Here is a 22,382-nt window from a genome sequence, read left to right as displayed (position 1 = left end):
AAGAGTATCGCGTCCGAATTTTTAACGTAAAAACCCTTAAAGATTTTTTAAATAAAACATACTTTATTAATATTCCACATCCTTATTCTTTCCGCCTACTTATTTGCAGCCCTCTTCCGCTAGAGGGCTCGGAATTGTGGTGTATAACATGGCGGTGTTTAACATGGCTACACTGAGGTGACAGTAGTCTTGGGGTACCTCCTACTGTCGTGTTGGACATACTTTTGCCACGACGTACTGCAGCAAAGCAACTCTACCCAGCACGCACTCAAAAAGTAGTTGGAAGTCCCCTGCAGAAATTCAGTGCCTTGCTCCCTCTATAGCCGTCCGTAATTGCGAAAGTGTTGCAAGTGCAGGATTTTGTGCACGAACAGATCTCTCGATTATGTCCAATAAATGTTATGAAACGTTCCCTTGGAAAATTTATGAATGACTGTGCTGGTAAACCTCTTATGTTATTTGATTTTCAAACAGCTGAGCCAAAAGAATGGCCCTGACTAAAAATAACCTGTAACTTTCATGAATCACTTACCTCACAAATATCTTCGTTACTCAAACTACTGCAACACAGCGTGCGCCAATACTGCCAGCCAAATAAAAGATTCTAACTACTGAAGGCACTAACTACTGATAGGCATAGCTAGCAAATGAAAGATGTTGCTGGAGAATAAACAATGTATTTACCTTAATAGTGTTCAAAAGGCATAATATATATATAGTTCATGACATGCAGACTTACAAATTAACTTTGTCTGACGGACACACGTCCAGATCGCCCGCTCTCAAAATTCTGCCATCTCGTCTCCACGCGCTGTTCACTTCCAACTGCCCAACACTACAGTAACGAATATTCCAACAATTACGACCAGCCACAGATTGCACACAGCACAGTCACTCATTTTCATACAGAGCGCTACGTGGCGTTATCAACATAAAACCGAAACAGCCTACTTACAATGTTCGATGGGTTTCATAAAGGGCGATGTGAGTGGCCAAATCTTTCGCTAGAATTATCTGAATGTTCTTCAAACCAGTCACGAATAATCGTGGTGCGATGAAAAGTTTGGGGATATGAAGCCCACGAACGGCTGCAAATGATCTCCAAGTAGCCGAACATAGCCATTTCCAGTCAATGGTCGGTTAAGTAGTATCAGAGGATCCAATCCATTCCAAGAAACACAGTCCATACCATTATAAAACCACCATCAGCTTGCACAGTGCCTTGTTGACGACTTAAGACCATGACCTGGTGAGGCTGCGCCACACTCGACCCTACCATCAGCTCTTATCAATTGAAATCGGGAGTCATCGGCCCAGACCAGGTTTTTAAGTTCATCTAGAGTCTAACCGATATGCTCACGACCCCAGGAGGATCGCTGCAGCCAATGTCGTGCTGTTAGCGTCGGTCGTCTGCTGCCATAGCCCGTTAAAGCCAAATTTCGCTGCACTGTCCTAATACACTACTGGCCATTAAAATTGCTACACCAAGAAGAAATGCAGATGATAAACGGGTATTCATTCGACAAATATATTATACTAGAACTGACATGTGATTACATTTTCACGCATTTTGGGTGCATAGATCCTGAGAAATCAGTACCCAGAACAACCACCACTGGCCATAATAACGGCCTTGATACGACCGGGCATTGAGTCAAACAGAGCTTGGATCGCGTGTACAGGTACAGCTGCCCATGCAGCTTCAACACGATACCACAATTCATCAAGAGCAGTGACTGGCGCATTGTGACGAGCCAGTTGCTCGGCCACCATTGACCAGACGTTTTCAATTGGTGAGAGATCTGGAGAATGTGCTGGCCAGGGCAGCAGTCGATCCAGAAAGGCCCGTACAGGACCTGCAACATGCGGTCGTGCATTACCCTGCTGAAATGTAGCGTATCGCAGGGATCGAATGAAGGGTAGAGCCACGGGTCGTAACACATCTTAAATGTAACGTCCACTGTTCAAAGAGCCGTCAATGCGAACAAGAGGTGACCGATACGTGCAACCAATGGCACCACATACCATCACGCCAGGTAATAAACCAGTATGGCTATGACGAATACACGCTTCCAATGTGCGGTCACAGCGATGTCGCCAAACACGTATGCAACCACCATGATGCTGTAAACACAACCTGGATTCATCCGAAAAAATGACGTTTTGCCATTCGTGCACCCAGGTTCGAAGTTGAGTACACCATCGAAGGCAGTCCTCTTTGTGATGTTGCGTCAAGTGTAACCGCAGTTATGATCTCCGAGCTGACAGTCCATGCTGCTGCAAACGTCGTCGAACTGTTCGTGCAGATGGTTGTAGTCTTGCAAACGTCCCCATCTGATGACTCAGGGATCGAGACGTGGCTGCACGATTCGTTACAGCCATGCGGATAAGATGCCTGTAATCTCGACTGCTAGTGATACGAGGCCGTTGGGATCCAGCAGGGCGTTTCGTATTACCGTCCTGAACCCACCGATTCCATATTCTGCTAGCAGTCATTGGATCTCGACCAACGCGAGCAGCAATGTCGCGATACGATAAACCGAAATCGCGATAGGCTACAATCCGACCCTTATCAACGTCGGAAACGTGATGGTACGCATTTCTCCTTCTTACGCGAGGCACCACAACAACGTTTCACCAGGCAACGCCGGACAACTGCTGTTTGTGTATGAGAAATAGGTTGGAAACTTTCCTCATGTCAGCACGTTGTAGGTGTCACCACCGGCGCCAACCTTGTGTGAATGCTCTGAAAAGCTAATCATTTGAATATCACAGCATCTTCTTCCTGTCGGCTAAATTTCGCGTCTGTAGTACGTCATCTTCGTGGTGTAGCAATTTTAATGGCCAGCAGTGTAGATACGTTAGTCGTACGTCCACATCCATTTCTGTGGTTATATCACGCAGTGTTGCTTGTCTGTTAGCACTTACAACCTTATGCAAACGCCGCTGGTGTCGGTCGTTAAGTGAAATCCTTCGGCCACTGTGCTGTCTGTGACGAAAGGTAGAGCCTGAAATATGGTGTTCTCAGCACATTCTTGACACTGGAATATTGAATTCCCTAACGATTTCCGAAATAGAATGTCCCAACCTTCTAGCTCCAGCTACCATTCTGCATTCAGAGTTTATTATTTCCCGTCGGGACGCCATAAACACATCAGACGCAATTTCATACGAATCACCTGAGTACAGATGACAGCACCGCCAATGCATCGCCCTTTCAAACTTTTGTTCGCGATAGTACCATCACCTGTATACGTTCATATCGCTATTTCATTACTCTTATCAACTCAGTGTCTGTCGGTGCGTGAGAAACAACGTCCTACAATCGAGCTTCGCATTCGAAGATTTCTTCTACACATGGAGCACTCTCTCCTTCAACATTAAAATGCCAGATCACAGAAGAGCGCTGCGACATCTAAAACAATCCGATGCCTTGGGTTCACTATCGTCGATTATCATACGGTCCCGACTTGACGCCATCCGATTTTCATCTGTTGCAAAACTTAAAAAAAACACTATGTAGAACTTCGTTTTGATAGCGAGGAAGAGGTGTAAGCAGGCCTAAGGTTGTGGCTCCGTCAGTAACTCAAGGATTCGCAGAGACGGTATCAACATAGTGTTGTCCCGTTGGGAAAAATGTGTTTGTCGCCAGGGTGACTATGTTGAGATATAAATATGTAGAGATGAAGAGTAAAGCTGTAGAATATTAATAAAAGTTCTTTTATACAAAAAAGTTTCACATTCAAAATTCGAAAGCAGTGCTTTTCAGCACGCCCTCGAATGTCGATACATTAATTGGCTTTATCACGCATGCAACTCTCTAGAAATTTCATCATGTGTGGATACTTATCAAACACAGTGTCATGGCCTGTACAATGTCGCAACCATATTGTTTTTTTTTCAGACATCTATTCAGTAGGCAGTGTGTCGAAAAAGGCAAGAACCATATTCCTATGGTCGAATAATTGTGTCGTTCTTCCAATTTTTGGTCTGTGATGATCTTTTTAATAAAATAATTTGGTACCGCGAATAAAAAGTGGATTAAGATTTGTTAAGGTATCACACTACAATATTTAGTTTATATTAGTCACTTTTGGCACGACTTACTCTTCACAGTAACAATTTTAAACGCTCTGCCTCATAAACTAGCATCTTGTTCAATATGAAGATAGATATCGATTTCAAACTCTTATCCATTATTGGACGTGGAATACCGTGACTGGGATGAATAAAGGTTTCCAGAAATAACTGCAACCATGTGACTGTTTGCAGTAATTTCTGCAGACGTATTGATTTGTTGCGCCTACCTTTGCTTGATCCACTGTAGTGGAAGTGATAACGTGCTATAAATTTATGAACTGATAACTGGCATCTCTACATAGTGCGCTCTTGCAACACTCTCAGTCTTAGCCTGTCTCTCTCTTTAAACCCAGCAGTAGCGCATGTTCATACAACGTGGAAGAAATAGCTCTTCATTAAATTGGATTTTCTTGTTATTTGTTTACAGTGCAAAAAATTCGTGTTAGCCACAAATTTATATAATTCCGAATGTGTTCCGCTGCTCGAAGTTTAATCTTCGTAACCGATACAGTGTAGCACGTGCCCCGAACAGAAGACGGGTAGCCGGTGTGCTGCAATTTATGGCGTGTCCACGGACAATTTCCTGGCTTAGCCCTCGTGTCAAACGTATCGTGATTTACCGAGCACCATTATTTACGGACATGTTCATAGAGCCTGCTACCGCCTCTACTACATTGTGGCTTACCTCATGAGTTTGCTATAGGCGTGTTCACACTATTAGATTCAGCTTCCTTTATTTTGAGATAATAGGGATAAAAACTTTAAACTGAACATTTGACATTTAATGTGCATTCTCTTACTCTACACCAACATATTTGTACCCTTTTATATGCTCCTCACTAAGCTGGATATATGTAGATATACTGGTTATTTTTTCTTCCAGTTCCTCGTTTATCGTAGTAGTAGATTTCATGATTTTTCTCTTGATGGCTTAGTTTTCTGTAACATTTCCAGGGCTCTGGTTTTCTTGAAGACTCAGGGTACACTCTGTGGTTTATGATATGGTGCACTGTCCACCACTATTCGGGACGTGCTCATTCGTTGGTGGCAACAGCTTCTGATGCACAATTTCTGTGTATTGTTGCTGTATCAGTGTTTCTTGATAACGCGCAAATTTTCAGTTCCGTTAAGAAAACATCACACTCTACTCCACTGTTGATGTTCAACATTTCGCACACTTTTGAATATGCTCTTGGTCCTCTCCGGACGTTCTGATTTCCTGCATTAAAATGTACATAGATTCAACACTTAAGCGAACCAGATCATAAACATCAAAATCTAAATCAGATAAATAATTCATTTTAAGAAAATTATTTGTTCCTCCAAGCCTGTGTGACTTCCGCAACTGTTGTTCAGTTAATGTAAAACCGCTCGAGTTGCTTTTCTTAGAATTTTTCTAAATTCAAAAGACCCGTTTCGGCTTTTATATTGGGCCTCTGTCAAGTGTATCTTAATGTTATGATGCAGAGAAACGATGTCATCAATAGGTTGCTTCTCTGCACCATAACTTTCTGATGTACTTGGTTATAACCTTATATAAAGGCCGAAACTGGTCATGTAAACTTAATAAAGTTCTGAAAAAAGCAAGTGGAGTGACTTTTCAGTCATTTTTATGAAAAGTCTATTATGAAACGGAAATCTCTAGCGCTAACAGATCAGCACAATAGTCAGCGAAGGAAAACCGTGTTTTTAATTAATATTAATTGAGTAGGACAGAAATCGGAACATACAAAACGAATAATTGAAGACGTTGGGTGTAAGTAAGATGAAGAGAGGAATTCGTGCTGGGCCACCTTAAGCGAAGCAAAAGACTGAAGACAAAATTTATTATTTTCACCTTCATAGAATGTACTTCATTGGATGATATATTAATGAATACCAAGAGATGTGAAAGTATAGCTACTAATAAAATGCAGTTTAAGAGGAATCTGTAGAACTAATGATTGCTCAGCTCTGTCTACGAGTTACTTAGAATGCACACGACATCAATAATATGCAGGTATAAAATATCACGTAATGTGGGAACAAAGTATTGCTCAAGATCTACTCACTTCGAGTGCCTTACTATTATCAGTATAAGTAATTGTTTCATTTTACTTAGCCACAGTAACATGTGCACTTTAATATCCATATAATTACATATCTGTTGCGACTGTTACATTAATTTTTAAAGGAAAATGAGTTGTAACGTTTATTTTGCTTGTTCCACCTCCTCGAAGACCACTTTACTAAAGACCTACTGCATGAACATTGAGGATAGGTTTACTATCTTTCGGTTCAAAACATCAATTATTTTTAAATTGCATTTTTGGACCCATGAAAGTGTTTAGAATCCACCCCTGAAACGGATTTTCCGAATACGGAACGGAAATGTTTGTTATTCGCGGTTGAGCAAAAAGTGCGCCTACCTGAAATCGGCCTTTTTCACGCACCAGTTCTTTTTTTCGGAGGACGAGTTGTTGTACCGGTGCTTGGGAGGAAACACACAAAATTCAAATGAAAGTCTTAACGCGTGTGCTTGGAAGTTAGCCCCCAAGCATTTGCATTCTAGTGCGGAGATTGCGACTTTCCTGCCAGTTATCAGCTTCAAGGAACGGTACTCAGCAATTATGATGACCATGATAACGATGGACGTCACTCGGGGACTCTCTTCGACGCAGTTCGCCAAGCATTCGGACGACCACCGGATTCAAGCGGCCAAAAACCGCTTGTCACCGACCGTACGAGCGGCTCTGGAGCAGCGCAGGATGGCCCAGATTGAGCAGAACGCCCTCTGTGAGGACTAGTTTATGGACCCGGAATAGCAGATTGAACGTACGTTGCATAATATTCCATTTATATGTAGTCAATACGATTCTTTGTCCGACTAAACTAACTAAATTGTCTAGGAGTTGCGCCACTTTTATTCCGATCGATCAGCTATAAATATTTTTACTTGGCCGAGGAATTCGAAAAACCGATGAAAAAACCATATTTTTTAAATGTCCGCCATTTTGTTTCCTATGGTCTAAATAACTTAAGCGAGGTACAGCTCCTAAAGAATCTTATATACTTCGCTAACGTCAACTCAGTTTTGATTTCAGACAAGCCGGATGACCTGTGACATACCGCGTGTGGAGGTCTACACCGAAATTTGGTTTCGTTCCGGCGGCACGTCCGCCTTTTCCCTTCGACATTTCTGGTCGAAAAAATTCCAATTTGTAGAGGAAATATCAATAAACATTTTGAACACGTTTGACATTGATATCTATAACACATCCCGAAAAAAAAAGTCTCAAAGAACATGCTTTTTCAGACCAAAGACAGTAGTTCATTAAATTTTATCACGTCGTTCTTTTACTAGATATGTATTTGCTATTATGTTATCCTGACATGGTCAACATACATATATGTTTCCAGAATGAGATTTTCACTCTGCAGCGGAGTGTGCGCTGATATGAAACTTCCTGGCAGATTAAAACTGTGTGCCCGACCGAGACTCGAACTCGGGACCTTTGCCTTTCGCGGGCAAGTGCTCTACCAACATATATGTGTTCCTTTGTGTATATGACTGTGTGAGTCTGTGGAACGTACAATGTGCTGTACCACATCCTACCTGTAGGAGCAACGTGAAGTCTCGAAACGAGAAAAAGATTTATAATTTGATATCCTACTTTACAGCTACAAAACTCATCAGCAGCTCACACTTAAGTGTTTCGCAGACAGTTCATGAAACAGTTTTAGATCATTTCTCTACCATTTCGCTCTCGAATACCAAGTGGTAAAACCGAACACTTTAATCTTTCTGTGTAGGTTCTGGTTTCTCTTATTTTAGCACGATGGTCATTTCTCTCTCTGTAAATGCGAGCAAACAAAACTTTTCGCCGTCGGAGGAGAAAGTTGGTGACTGAAACTTTGTGGAAAGATTTCGCGACAGCGAAAAACATTTTTGTTTTGATGATAACCACCTCAACTAGTGTATCATATCCATGACATTCTCTCCCCTATTTCTCGATGACAAAAAACGAGCTGCCCTTCTTTGAACTTTTTCGATGTCCTCCGTCAATACTATCTGGTAACGAGTCCATACCGTGCAGCAGTACTCCGGAAGATAACTGACAAGTATAATGTAGACACTCTCTTTAGTAGATTTGTTGCACCTTCTAAGTGTTCTGGCAATTACACACAGTTTTTGTATCACCTTCCCCACAACATTTTTTCATGTGATGGTTCCAACGTAAGTTGTTCGGAATTGTAAGGCCTTGCTATCTACTTGAATCGACAGCCATTACATTTGTGTGATTTACCGTGAATCCGAAGTTCGACGGATTCCTTTTAGTACTCATGTGAAGCGCTTCACACTTTTCATTGTTTAGAGTCAATTACAACGTTTCACACCACACAGATATCTTATCAAAATAATTCTGCAAATGGTTTTGATCATCTCATGACTTTTCTAAACAGTAAACGATTGTGTTTTCTGCAAACAGTCTAAGTACACTGCTCATACCGTCTCCTAAACTGTTTAGGCAAACCAGGAACAGCAGATGACCTCTAACTCTTCCCCGGAAACGATATATATCACTTTTGTTCCACTCAATGGCATTCCGTCAATTACTACGGTCTATTTTCTGATAGAAAATCATGAATTCGGACGCCCAACTGCAACTACACTGCATGGTACTCAGTCTGATTACGTTACACAGATACAGACAAAAGTGTTTAGTTATAATGTACTGCAATGGTACTTCAACATCTCCTTCACACACGAAATGCATGGAATTTGTCTTGTGAGTGCCACTTTGAGTATCGGATATATTTTACAATTCCCTTAAAGAAATTACGCATCAGATATTAACTGACTGTGTTATCGTCCTTTAGAATAAAATCAGATTTTTCAGTGGTCATATTTGTCCTCTTCTATGACCTGCTACAAAGCTCAACCACACAGCACTTTGTGCCAATATGCAAATTTTCGGCAGCCGTAATAGATATCGATCGGTCCAATTCTCAGGAAAGTATGAATTCAGTTATATATATTTGTTCGGTCCCAAATTTTATATTAGCTCAACTTTATCAAGTATTTCTCTCTGCTCCTTTCTCTGAAATGACAAACAAATTAGACGAATGTTCCCTGCCAGGGTCCTGTATGTGTTTGTGCAACGGCCGCCAAGACAACATTGACTAGGAGAAGGTGGAATTTAATAGAGTATGGGGATGAAGCCAGGAATCCTCGTATTTCCCTTTAAGAGTTGGTAACATTGTTTTCTGACCGTTAGGGCATAAAGACATCCGGCAACTTCTGTACTTCCTTGAGGCTTGGTAGTGTCAGCTGTGTTGCTGTTGAGCAAAATAATTTGTTAGATTTTTGTTGTTGTGTATCTTACTTTGTGATATTCTATCTTCAGTAAGGTACTTGTATCGTCATGTTACAAAGTGAAACTAGTAATACAATGATTAATACTTTCAACAAGTTTTATGGACAGATGTTTAATGGTCCTTCACCTTTCTCTTATGCAGAAGGAATTTTACAGATAAGGTACAGTTGGGGTCAAACTGGGTAGAAGCAATGGGATAAAACTGTAACTACGTGATATTACCCCATGACTTCATTAACTTATAGGTGTGACGTAAGAAATACCTGCTTTTAACGGTACGATACTTGGTGTACACGTTTTAATGACTACAATTTAATAGTTGCACCTAGAATTTACAATTGTTTTGCGTCAATTTTTAGATAATGTTTCTCAATAATAATGTGATTAATTATCCCTTGTACCGAGCGAGGTGGCGCAGTGGTTAAACACTGGACTCGCATTCGGGAGGACGACGGTTCAATCCCGTGTCCGGCCATCCTGATTTAGGTTTTCCGTGATTTCCCTAAATCGCTCCAGGCAAATGCCGGGATGGTTCCTTTCAAAGGGCACGGCCGACTTCCTTCCCCGTCCTTCCCTAATCCGATGAGACCGATGACCTCGCTGTCTGGTCTCCTTCCCCAAAAACAACAACAACAACAACAACAATTATCCCTTACAGAAGAGGTATATTTTTATTTGAGATGGGACAGTTAAGGACTTTATACGGTCAGGAAATTAAGACTTGGTTAATAGCCATCCGGTAAGAATGGTAACCCAATACCAAATAGCTCAGACGTGCGTATACTAGAACAGCAAAAATGGAAAATGAACGATCTGGATTTGAAACGACGCATATTTTCCCGCTTAAGGTAAATGTTTTTGGCGAAGAAGAACTGCACCGTCAGATACATCAGAAAGAATAATACCAGATTCCAAGAACACAACATAGTCAATTACTACTTCTTATCCACATCCTAGTCAGTCGGTTGATGTTTAAACACAGTCTTTGTTCACTGTATCGCCGGAGAGTGTAAAGCCAGTTCCTCATTATAAGAGACCATCGGCAACCAGATGAAGAGGAAAATGGGCCGTTATCACTGAGTCTCCCTACAAAAATGTACACAGTCAAAAAAAGCAACTTCCCGGTAGGTTAAAAACATTATTGAGGGATTCCGGGTGTACGCAGTAAAAAATAAGTGGAAAAGTTTGAAGATGGGTGAGAAAATCAGCACATGTGAATGAAATGCTTTGTCTTCTTTGCAAAGAGACCTACTCATCAGCAAGAAGCTCAGTTGATTGGGTAAAGTATTTAGAGTGTGAGAAGTGCGCACATGAGGATTGTACAGGATGGATTGACGATGACTTGCATGAGGATCGGTGTGCCCCATGACTCAGACAGAAAATATAACATTACCCGTTTGTTCTCCATAGAGTACCTTTTTCCGCGAAGTATGGGGTATAACCGCATATTACGCAGTGCTGAGTTACATTAAATATAATTTAAAGCAACAAAAAAATATATGTTGTGTCTGCTGCGTTTATCTTTCACTAAAATAAATTTGAAGCCCCAGCAATGAAAATTGTCGTTGTTATCTAGCCTACTCCTTAGCTACCCAATTATACCCCAACTTCCCCTCCGTTAACATACACGTCAAACACAAGAAACTTTGCAGTTCAATAGGGTCATCGTCGGAAACAAGTTTCTTAAATATATATCTATAATTGTAAGCATTGAGCAATATTTATTTGAATGAAAGCTGCGTATAGGTACACACTTGGAACGCAATACAGCAGCGATTCTGCATGGCGTGAATTAGACAAGTCTTTGGTAGTTTTTCGGAAACATATGGCACCAGACGTCTACGCACGGGTCACCCACTTCCCGTCAGTTATGAGTCGGTGACTGGAGGGCGTAGAACTTGCGCCTTCAAATCCCCAGACGTATACCAAGCGTTTCTGATCACAAAAATTTGGTGGACAAGACATCAGCGTGCGTTCAGTACCACGTTCGTAAATCTATAGTAGCACGATTCCGGTTTTGTGACACGGATCTTGCTAGCAGATGCTATCGCTGTCGGTGAATCCATCTATTATGAAGGGATGCGGGTGGTCCACAATAATGTTCATAGTCCACAGCTGTCATAGTGCCTTCGATTACTTCACAGATCCCATTGAAGCCAGGGTGAACGCTCGCACCGTCCTGCACCCATAGAGCACTGGACATTTCAAGTAACCGTTCATATGGATGATGGCGTATCCCGACACAACCATCGACCTAGTGTAAAAAGAAACTTGATTCGTCCGACCACGTTCCATATATCTGTTGATTCAATATCCAGTTTTGATGATATCGTACCCACTGCAACCGTAACTGCGTCAATGTAGCAACGCATAGTGGTTGTCTGTTGGTGAGGCCCGTTTCCAAGAAAGTACGCTGAACGGTGAGTTCCGATACACAGCACTGTACTCTGTCGTCAAGTCTGCCACGTACTTCACATTTCGTACACGCACACGACAGTATCACCAGGACAGTGGGCTAGTTTCGTTTCCGAGATGCTTTTTCTCAGACACCGGGCCATAAAAACCTGCCCTTTTTTGTGCCTTTGTCCCTCATCGGCGCAGGGTCGGCATGCATGTTAACGGATTTGGCATAGTTAGTTTGAGAGGTGGCCGGATGGTGTACCCCAATTGTCTGCATGTATAGATAATAAAGCTAAAGTGAGCGACAGTTTTCTAAACATTTGGGAATCGTGTACCAGCCCGGTATTCATCTAGTCAGATGTGGGAAACCGCCTAAAAGTCACATTTATGCTGGCCAGAACACCGACCCTCGTCGTTATTCCGTCAGGCGAATTCGGTCCGTGGCCGGCACATCTCCCCATCCCGGAAGCGGCGCTTTAAGAGATGACGTTCATGAAAACACACACTATTTAAAACATACGCTAAAACCACAATTCTGAAGAACGAAAATGAAATCTGGTACCATGCTTTACATTAAATTAACACATTTACTATTAAGTCCCTTAGATTTAACCTGTTTTATTGGAATTTAAAAAAAAATTATTTTCAAGGGTAACATACATACCTTTTACGCGGAAACTATTCTCAAGAGATTTCTACAAAAAATTCCCTGATTAATCTCTTTGCATATCGTAAGAGTCTCTCACGAGGTGTTTTGAGTATATCGAATAGGAAAGTTTCAGTAATTTTTTTGATTGTAATTGTTTGAGTGTAATATAAAATTCATTCAAAATTCCAAGCATTTCGCCTCATATCTCAGCTAGAGTCAACATTTATTAGGGTTACAGAAATAATTGTACAAAGTTTAATAATTCTAGTCCTCATAGATTCTGAGAGTAAGGTACATAAACTTTAAAAAAACATGATTTTCAGGAAATGTAATTTGAAGTTCAATCTAACGTTTGTTCTTTTGTCACATCATCAGAAGGCCTCAGATTTGTGCTCATGGTCCTCTTTTTCCTTCCAGGCTTTACTCCTTGTTTCTTGTTTTCTGCTTTCTTTCCTTTACCAGGTCTTCAATGACTTTACACCATCAGAGAGGCGCTATAAATCTGTTTTCCTCAAGATGTCTTGAGTGAAATTTTATATCTTAAAGCCCATTCTCTCTCATATCTCCATCCATTCTGCATTCCTCTTATTAAATACAAGAATAGAACATATGCGTCAATTTCACTCAGTAGCACGAGGCAAAAAAGTAATTGCTTCTTCATAAACAAAGTAGCTGGTTTGTTACTGTTTCTAAGATATAGAACAGAATTAAAGATGATATATAAAACCAAAAAGTATATACCACAGCCTTCTAGGTGCATCCCGTGCAAGCTTACTTGAAAGTAAATCACGGGATCGTTGTTCATCGTGCTAGCATTTGAGCCATAGTAAATTTTGCTGTTTTGAGAAGCGCGCCGCAGCGCGTTGTGTGAAGCAATCGCCCTCCGTTTCTGGCGGTGGCGCCGCTGTGGCAATCGCTGCTTTGGTGTCTCCCTCTGGTGTGAAAGGGGAAAAGTTGCCTGTTCACGCGCTATGAGCTCGGCAAAGAGAGGAGGCTGTCAGTCTGAGTTCAGTCAGTTGGTCAGTCGGCTCAATGTCGGGCAGTCAGTGTCTGTCTGTCTGTCGGTCTGCCGTACGTTAAGAGAGTCGGTCACTCGAGGCGAGTCTAGTAAGTTGGTCAGCCGGCTCAGTGTGGGGCAGTTAGTGTCTGTCTGTCGTTTGGATAAAACTTTAAGCCAGAAAATGAGAGTCTTGCCAATCGGCCAGTAACAGAACTCAGCTAGTGGTCGCCCGGTCGGGGCTGAGTTCCTGCATCTGAGTCTGCGCGTTAGGCCGCCAGTCTGCTCGAGTTGCTCGGGCAACGGTCATTGGCGGTTGGATCGGTCGGTTGGTCGGTCGCGCACTGAGACACGAGATGACTTGTCCGCCTTGAGCGTCGGCACATGTGAGGTCCCCACGTGAGTCCAGTACGCAGCGCCGTATAGAAAGGGGTAGTGGCTTCGCGGTTCACAAGAGAGCAACAGGACCGGAACCACGACATCGGGCTGGCCGGGGCGAGCTGCAACGCCGTGCGACGGGAGATCGGCGCGCCTTCCTGCGTCCGTTGAAGCGGCTGCTGGCAGCAGACGGTTCGGGAGAGCGTTGGGGGTGCTGCGCCAGGTCGTCGCCAGCAATTGCAGATTATTAGAAGTGACTGGAGATATGTTGTTTCATTTATTTGGTAAATTCTACTTGTTTTCTTGGTGAGGTCACCAGCCGCTTTGTTTTGAGGTCGTCCCACCATTCTTCTCCGTTTGGTGGTTATTGTGAATTGGGTTGTCCGTTTTTTCCTTTGTGCAATTGGGAAGGTTTAGAGCAATCTGCGTTTCGGGTTGTTTAGTAACCCCCCCCCCACCCCCTGTCAATCTGCCATATGTTATTAGCTGCCGCTGGCCGGAGTGGCCGAACGGTTCTAGGCGCTTCAGTCTGGAACCACGCGACCGCTACGGTCGCAGGTTCGAATCCTGCCTCGGGCATGGATGTGTTTGATGTCCTTAGGTTAGTCAGGTTTAAGTAGTTCTAAGTTTTAGGGGACTGATGACCTCAGCAGTTAAGTCCCATAGTGCTCAGAGCCATTTGAACCATTTTTATTAGCTGCCTCTGTCATGTTTGTCGGATTTGGTGTTAACGAATTTATAGAATTAAGGTAAGGGCCGAAATCCTGAAATATGTTTATATCTTGACTATCATCTTGCGAAGGCCGGCCGCGGTGGCCGTGCGGTTCTAGCGCTGCAGTCCGGAACCGCGGGGCTGCTACGGTCGCAGGTTCGAATCCTGCCTCGGGCATGTGTGATGTCCTTAGGTTAGATAGGTTTAAGTAGTTCTAGGGGACTGATGACCTAAGATGTTAAGTCCCATAGTGCTCAGAGCCATCTTGCGAGGCGGTATATGTGTAAAGTAGGGCATGTTGTACATTTCATGTAAGTCTAAATTTCATGGGTTTTATTTAAACAGTCATTTTTATAAAGTTGCCACCCTTTCACCGTAAGAGCCCTTTTAAAAACAAATTGCACTTTTGGTGGAAAATAAGTTCTTAATGTGAGTGTTTGTACCATTTCCATCCCTCTTACGGGGTGCATAGTTTATGTGTTTGTGTGAGTTGTTAAAATTTGTAGTTTAAAGTAATCTGGTGTGTTGCAGATTTGCACCAGTGTAGTTTTTCAGAGGTCGTTGTGAGTGGTCGTGACTACGGCCGTGTTGAAAGGGAGCGGAAGCGTCTCAGCCCGAAGGCTCCTACTGTAACAAAAAAAAATTATTCTGTCTGAACAATTGTAACTAGATATTTCGAGGGTGCTTTTCTGCTTATAATTTTAAATCTGCTTTGAAAAAGCTTTTAGGAATAAAATTCACTTTTGTTAAACTGTAACATGATATTTCGAGGGTGCTTTTCTGCTTAAAAATTTTAAATCTGTTTTTGAAAAGGCTTTTATGAATAAAATTTCCATTTTTTGAAATTTAATTTGTTTCCATCAGTTATTCCTTGGCAACTACTTCCACGCTCACATAGTGTGTTAATGTTCTTGATAAATCGCTAGTAAATAAAGTAAATTCTTTAAGAAAAGATTTTGACATTAAAATTTTCACGGTTCAGCATTGAAGTTTTGTTTCAAAAGGTGGGCGAGATAGGAATGTTGTGTAACACATTCCAGGCACTTTCATCACTAAAACTTTGTGAACTTACTGTCCTTCAGTTCTGAGAATAAATAAAAGATAAACTGAAAATTGACTTTTTCAGTCAGTTCCACAAATGTCCCTCCTTACCACTGAGGGCTATCCGGGCGCGTGTCAGAGTCGCTTATGTCAGAGAATCTCCCCATCCGTCTCTGCTCCGCTCATACACTTTCCTCAACACGCTATGTGCCCAAAGTATCACCAGCTGGCATACAGTCTATCCGTGGGCAGTGGTCACATTGTTTAGGTTCTTCAGTATAGTATCTTCTACATGTATGCAGATGCAACCGTTTTTACAGTTACGTTTAGGATCAAAGTCATCATTTACCAGCCGCGCGGAGTGGCCGCGTGGTTTGAGGCACCATGCCACGGATTGCGCGGCCACTCCCGCCGTCCCGCCGGAGGTTCGAGTCCTCCCACGGGGCATAGGTGTGTGTGTGTTGTTCCTAAGTTAGTTTAAGTTAGTTTAAATAGTGTATAAGCCTAGGTACCGATGACCTCAGCAGTTTTGTCTCTTAGGAATTCACACACATTTGAGAATTTTCATCATTTACGTTTCACAACTGTTGGATGTGCCCTCTACTGGCCGGACGACAAACATGCAGGCAATAGTCTTACTTGTTCCACAATTTTTCAAACTTCCCTTGGGATTTCTGCATCCCCTGCCAGTACTAGACTGATGAGCCAGAACATTATGACCACTTCGCACCGCGACGTTGGATGCCGCCTGGTGGCGTTGCGGACACATGACACGGAAACAAAAGTTTATAAGCGGAGCAGACACCGGCAGGGGAACACCCTAGGGAAGATATAGGCTGCAAATGGGGAAATCCATTGAGATAAGCGACTGTGACAAAGGACAGATTATTATTTCCCAGAACATCTGAACGAGTATCTCAAAAACGGCGAAGCTGGTCGAATATTCACGTGCTAGTGTCGCGAACATGTACAGAAAGAGGTAGAAAGACGGTGAAACTACCACTAGGCGTTAAATTGTTGGGCGTCCACAACTCTTCACGGAAAATGGCGTTCGGAGGCTTGTCTGCTGCCGGCCGGGGTGGGCGTGCGGTTCTAGGCGCTACAGTCTGGAACCGCTACGGTCACGCGGTTCGAATCCTGCCTCGGGCATGGATGTGTGTCATGTCCTTAGGTTAGTTAGGTTTAAGTAGTTCTAAGTTCTAGTGGACTGATGACCTCAGAAGTTAAGTCCCATAGTGCTAAGAGCCATTTGAATCATTCTTTTGCTTGTCTGCTCTGTAATGTAGGATAGACAGTGGTCTGTGCAACTCTACCGAAAGAGCACAATTCTGGCACACACACACACACACACACACACACACACACACACACACACACACACACACAGATACATCGTACATTGTTGAACAGCAGCAGACCGCCCTTACGTGTTCACACGTTGACCCAATAACATTGTCAATTACGATTTCAGGAGGAACGGAACCATCGGGATTCGACCGCCGATCAATGAATACGTGTCGGCTCTATGTTTGGGTGAATCACATTTTAGCGACACTAGATCGATGGTCGTCTCCACAAACGCCACGGACTCAGGCTGTTGGGTGTAGTATTATGCCATGGGAGACGTTCTCCTGCGTTTGCATGGGGCCTGTGGCAGTAATCGAAGACAACCTGACAGCTCCGAACCCCCTCCATCTCCCAAAAGACAAATGCATGCGGTGAGGTCAGTGGTGCAATGGGGCATCTTTCTGCCCTTAAGGTCACAATCCGCTTCAAAAAATAGAGTTTTTGTTTTTAATTTTAAATTGCTGCTTAGGGATTTTTTAACAAAATGGTTGTTACTAGGACTGAATTGGACATCGGGAAGTTATTTAAAAACCAACTTAAAGATCTCTCGGTGTTCGGCGACACCCATATTTCCTCTGCTTTCACACAACAAATACTACCACTAGACTCCCATTCGAGAAAATATACTACACAACGATTTCTTGAATTTTTCCCTCATATATCCTTCGTTTTCGAGCGTTGTTTTGCATATAAACATTTCTGTAGTTTGAGTTTTCGCTATTTTGTCATTCTCGGCAGTTATTATGTGCCCAAAAGGTGTTTTATTGTCTGGCGTGAAGATGTAGAGTTTCTAGGAATATATTATCGGTTCGGTATGAGGCAGTCATGGTGGCCAAGGGTTAAAAGGCAACTAAAGAGGCCAGAATAACATGGATGAATAAGAAAATCAAGAGAGAAGATGAGAAACATGTAAACGAAGAAGATTATGCAACTGGAATATATTAGAAATAACTTTGAATTGTACTGAGAATTAAATTTCCTGATACGTTTAGCTTAGCATAAAAAAGTCTATTTGAGCTTCAGATCTGAAATGATTCAGGATACTATTTGAGGTAACCAACACGTGTCCTGCCGAAAGCAAGAGTAATACATAGTGATTAGTTACAGAAAATAATGTTAATTTCAATTATTGTTATTGTGGTCTTCAGTTCGAAGACTGGTTTGATGCAACTCTCCAAGCTACCTTCTCCTATGAAAGTCTCTTCATCTCCGAGTAACTACTGCAACCTACAGCCTTCTGAATCTGCTTTCTGTATAAATCTCTTTGTTTCCTTGTATAATTTTAACCCCCCCCCCCCCCCCCCCCCACACACACTTCTCTCCAGTACTAAATTGGTGATCCCTTGATGTCTCACAATTTGATCTACCAACCGATCCCTTCTTTTAGCCAGTTTCTCTTCTCCCCAGTTCTATTCAATACCTCCTCATTAGTTACGTGACCTTCCCATTTAATCTTCAGCATTCTTCTGTAGCACCACATTTTAAAATCTTCTACTCTCTTCTTGTCTAAACTGGTTATCGTCCATGTTTCACTTCTGTACATGGCTACACTCATAAACATACTTTCAGAAAAGACTTCCTGGCACTTAAGTCTATACTTGATGTTAACAGATTTCTCTTCTACAGAAATGCTTTTCTTTCCATAGCCAGTCTGCATTTTAAATGCTCTCTACTCCGTCCATTATCAGTTACTTTGTTACCCATGTAGCAAAACTTATCTACTACTTTAAGTGTCTCGTTTTCTAATCCAGTTCCCTCAGCATCACCTGATTTAATTCGACGACATTCCATTATCACTGTTTTTCCCTTTACATTCCGTTCAACTGCTCTTCTAATTCATTTGCTGTCTCTGGGAGAATTACAATGTCATCGGCAAACCTCAGAGTTTTTATTTCTTCTCCCTGGACTTTAATTCCTACTCCAAATTTATCTTTTGTTTCCTTTACTTCTTTCTCTTTGTGCAGACTGAAAAACATAGACGATAGGCTACTTTTATTATCAGATATAAATATTTCTAGAATAAAAACTTATGACTGAAATGAAATGACTGTAGTCTACTTTTTGAGAAGGATATGTTGTTAATGTTCGCGTAAAGTTTCGAGCATACAGTACATAGATTCCAAGTAGTGGCCGGTAATTTACTGAACTTCGCAAAAAACTTGTAATACAGCCAGTATGAGAACTAATGTGGTTAATTATACATCAAAATGTTCGGCAAATAACAGTCCTATTGTTCTATTAAGATTTCGCGTTTCTTATCTGCAATCACGTTAACAATATGACTATTGTTAGTATGTTTCTATGCTTTGGCAGGCAAGTTACCTTAAGCCGTCGTCACACAGCCCATGGCACTCAACGTGCAACATGGTGACCTGACCTCCACCGTGCTGCAGAACTCTCAGAAACGAGCCGGCTTGTGCATACGGCACGTGAGACTCAACGTGGTATACGCGACCGCAGCGCGCTCCAGAAGCAGTTGTCTGCTGTGTCTGACTCGCAAATAACATAGTTATTTTCTTTCTTTTTTTTTTAAATCGACGGGAGCAAAATTTCTACATTAGCACTATTAAAACCGTAAGTATTCCTTTCACATCAAGAGGAAGAATTTTATGGGCTAAAGAACAAATATTATTAATTTTGTGATTATGAGATTGAGATACGTAGTCACTTATGTACATTAAGTCTGTATTCTCTGGGAATAAGAAGTCATCTTATCAAATATTTTAAATAGCATCTATAATACAAAAATATGAATCTAGAACCGAGCGAGGGGCGCAGTGGCTAGCACACTGGACTCGCATTCGGGAGGACGACGGTTCAATCCCGAGTCCGGCCATCCTGTTTCAGGTTTTTCGTGATTTTCCTAAATCGCTCCATACAAATGCCGGGATGGTTCCTTTTAAAGGGCACGGCCGACTTCCTTCCCCGTCCTTCCCTAATCCGATGAGACCGATGACCTCGCTGCCTGGTCTCCTTCCCCCAAACAACTCAATCCAACCCAACCCCAAAAATCTTAATGTATCATTTCAAAAAGCACATTTCCTCTCTGGTCCATATGCTAGTCATGTTGTTGTGCCTGAAATTCATAGGCACTTGCACTTTGCGATGCTCCGTTTTCAGCCAAAAGAAACTCAGTGACAGCTCTCTGCTTGGAAAGCACCTGCGTTACAGACGCCGTTTTGAATGCTACGTATAGCGCCGCCACAAATCGGAACTTCATAAAACTGTAGGGGCTAAAACAGGAACATTCCACTTTGTGCCACAACAAATTCCGAATTTTTTCAACATAAACTGGCCAAGAAAAATAAATATGTTGCATCACTTATTAAATGACCTCTTATTGTCATTCTTACTTTTTAGTAAAACAGTAAGGTCATTCTAATTTGATCAATGTTTCTATTCAGTAGCACAAATTTTAGAACGTATGAAATACAAGACTTGAAACAAGTAAGTGCAAAATATTGCAATGGATGTAGTGTGACCTCTCTGTAGATAAAGCCAACCGAACGAACTTATTCCTGGGACAGAGGGCATTTTCATTTACTATTTTTCCAATATTACCGAACATATTTCTGTTGAATTAATGAGAAATTTAGTATTGAAGGCGAGAAAAAAATTGGATTTAGCGAGACATGTACCAGCTACAAGCTACATACAACACTTCCTACTTCCACAGCTTTATTCGTTATGCTAACGCTGATCTACACTAATATATGTCTGTGCTTGTATGTTGCCATCTTCTGAAGGCTTTAAACAACAGTATCTTACTAACTAACATTTAATTATAATAACTCGTTTCAACCACAACATTTTTTTGATGAATCTTCAATGCGCCAATGCCTTGACACGACATACTTTCACATCACGCAAGTTATAATATGAAAATTCCTTAGTCATCAACATATTTCCCGTCATTTCTTTGCTACAAATCGTACCAATAAAGACGCGTTTCGGGAGTTGCTCTACGTGTTATATTCATTGCACGTTAGTTATAATATGAAACCCACCAAATATTGGTTCAGCTGAAATCCAGCATGACGTCTCCCAATTTTGCAGTCAGTACTGAAAAGAGGTATCGCCTCCTTGTAGCATAGGTGGTGCTTTTCTGACTCACTGGGCTGTTCACGTTCCGAGTATCTACCATGCATGATGTTGCTCTGCACGTTGGGAAAGGCCCAGCAGCGTACTTTCCCGTGCTCTGCCCCGTCACGCTCAACCTTTGTATACACTGAAGCGTCAAAGAAACTGGTATAGGCATGCGTGTTCAACTACAGAGATATGTAAAGAGGCAGAATATGGCGCTGCGGTTGGCAACGCCTATATAACACAACAAGTGCCTTGCGCAATGCTTAGATCGGTTACTGCTGTTACAATTGCAGATTATTAAGATTTAAGTGAGTTTGAACGTGTTGTTACGGTCGGCGCGTGAGCGATGGGCACTGCATCTCCGAGATAGCAATTGAAGTGGGGATTTTCCCATACGACCATTTCTGGAGTCTCCCGTGAATATCAGGAATCCGGGAAAACACCAAATCTCCGTCATCGCTGCGACCATAAAAACATCCAGCAACAACGGACCAACGACTACTGAAGAGAATCAACTTGACAGAAGTGCAACCCTTACCCAAATCGCTGCCTATTTCAATTCTGGGCCATCATCAAGAGTCAGCGTCCGAACCATTCAACAAAACATAATCGATATGGGCTTTCGGAACCGAAGGTCCACTCGGATACCCTTGATGACTGCACGACACAAAGCCTTATACCTTTCCTGGGCCCGTCGACACTGACATTGGACTGGTGATGACTGGAACATTGTGCCTGGTCGGACGACTCAGTCAAATTGTAACGAGCGAATGGACGTGTACGGGTATGGATGGAGACAACCTCATGAATCCAAGGACCCTGCATTTCAACAGGAGATTGTTCAAGCACGTGGAGACTCTGTAATGGTGTGGGGCGTGTGCAGTTGGAGTGATATGGGGCCCCTGATACGTCTAGATAAGTCTCTGACAGGAGGCATGTACGTAAGCATCCTGTCTGATCAGCTATATCCATTCATGTCCATTGTGCATTCCGACGGACTTGGTCAATTCCAGCAGGACAATGCTACATCCCATATGTCGAGAATTGCTACAGAGTGGCTTCAGGAACACTCTTATGAGTTTAAACATTTCTGCTGGCCACCAAACTCCCCAGAAATGAACATTACTGAGCATATCTGGGATGCCTTGCAACGTGCTGTTCAGAAGAGCTCGCCAACCCGCATATTCTTACGGATATATACAGGTAACGACATGAATCAGCAACTTACAACTGGCGCCAGTATAAGCTTCTACTCTGGATGTGTGAGCTAAAATTCACGCCAAGTTCCTGTCTTCGTTAATGAAGAATGCATAGTCTTGTGAAATCTGACAAACT

The sequence above is a fragment of the Schistocerca americana genome, chromosome 4 (genome assembly GCF_021461395.2).
Source record: "Schistocerca americana isolate TAMUIC-IGC-003095 chromosome 4, iqSchAmer2.1, whole genome shotgun sequence".
Taxonomy (NCBI): Eukaryota; Metazoa; Arthropoda; class Insecta; order Orthoptera; family Acrididae; genus Schistocerca; species Schistocerca americana.
Note: the sequence above shows the minus strand (reverse complement) of the source record.